Source organism: Epinephelus moara, chromosome 13 (genome assembly GCF_006386435.1).
Source record: "Epinephelus moara isolate mb chromosome 13, YSFRI_EMoa_1.0, whole genome shotgun sequence".
Classification (NCBI taxonomy): Eukaryota; Metazoa; Chordata; class Actinopteri; order Perciformes; family Serranidae; genus Epinephelus; species Epinephelus moara.
The window spans coordinates 15,084,875-15,086,238 of NC_065518.1; the positions used below are offsets into that span (position 1 = coordinate 15,084,875).

A 1,364-nucleotide genomic window follows, 5' to 3' on the forward strand; every position below is an offset into this window, starting at 1 on the left:
CTGGATCGGAGTTCTGGATCGGCATTTTTCCATGCAGTCCGATCCGATGCCGATGCACGTTTTTTGCTAATATCGGTGGCCGATAGCGATCCGAATATCGGATCGGGACATCCCTACTATATATCTGCAAAACTAATAACATTCCATCAGCTTCAGCTGTACTTTGCTTTTAGCACTGACTTACTTCTTTCATATCATATAAAAATGAATGCCTAAGGTCATTTAAAGTACCAATACTTTCCCTGTCTGATATTACTATGGTCTTCTTCTAAAATCGGCGTCATGTTTAAATCATTAGAACTCAGATTTCATAAATCAGAAGTTATAAAAATATGGAAACTGTTAAGGCATACAACATAAGTCAAGTCAATTTTATTTATATAGCACAATTTCATACAACAAGCTTAAACTCAACATCATACATGACAACATAAAATATCATATAAGACAATAAAGTATTACAAATATAAAATCAAGCATGACCTGATAAAACAAACAAAATAAGAAGGGGGAGATAATAACAATGACAATACTAATTCCTAAAACAAATAAAAATACACCACTAACTAAAAGCTTTGGAAAAGAGATACCTTTTTAGTTTGTTTTTAAAAGAGAACACTGTTGTAGCAGAGCGTAGTTCATGTGGAAGAGAATTCCAGACAGTAGGACCATGAAAGCACCACGAGCTGATAGAGAGTTGATTGTAGGCATAATGAGTCAACTTTTATTTGATGATCTAAGGGATCTCTCTGGTGTGTACTCTGTGAGCATGTCATACGAACATTAACCAGGAAAGATACTGTTTTCTACAGGTCCTTAAAAAGTCCTAAATTGTCTTAAATTCAGATTCGATGGGTCTGAAATATTCGGTTACATTACTGCGAAAATTTCTCCAACCTGACAGACCCAATGACCATTTACAGTCATTGGACAGACTGAAGAACTTTTACAATATTTCAATAGACAGTCAAACTAATCGCTAATGTGACTGGTTAAGAAAGAGAAAGCTCCTTTGATCTAAATCAGGTTTTCCGGCCAAAAAGAGCTGATTGGAGCCAAAGTGGAGGCTGGCATGACTGCAGTGTTTTGTACTGGGTGCATTTCACTGTATGTTGCTCATGTACATTGTTAATGTTGAAGTGGCTTGTTGTTCTTCTACTCTTTTCCAACAGTTAACGTCTACAGCGTGATGTCGTTACATACATTTCTGATTTATGTCTACGTAGGGCATATGCGTCAGAGTGCCATGTGTACCTTCAGGCAGTGACTCAGTGTCCTGAGAGGTGTCAGGTGTTTGGGGTGGGTGGGGGGGGGGTTCGGGGTTGTTGGGGGGTGATTGGAGGATTCAGATGGAAGTCACTCTC

At 38.3% G+C, this 1,364-nt stretch overlaps 1 protein-coding gene across 9 annotated transcripts in view; it reads left to right on the forward strand.

The window, feature by feature from the left end:
* The window catches only part of LOC126399873 (calcium-activated potassium channel subunit alpha-1), a 150,164-nt gene that overhangs the window by 8,370 nt on the left and 140,430 nt on the right, over positions 1–1,364 (forward strand). The gene's annotated exons all lie outside the window — the stretch shown is intronic.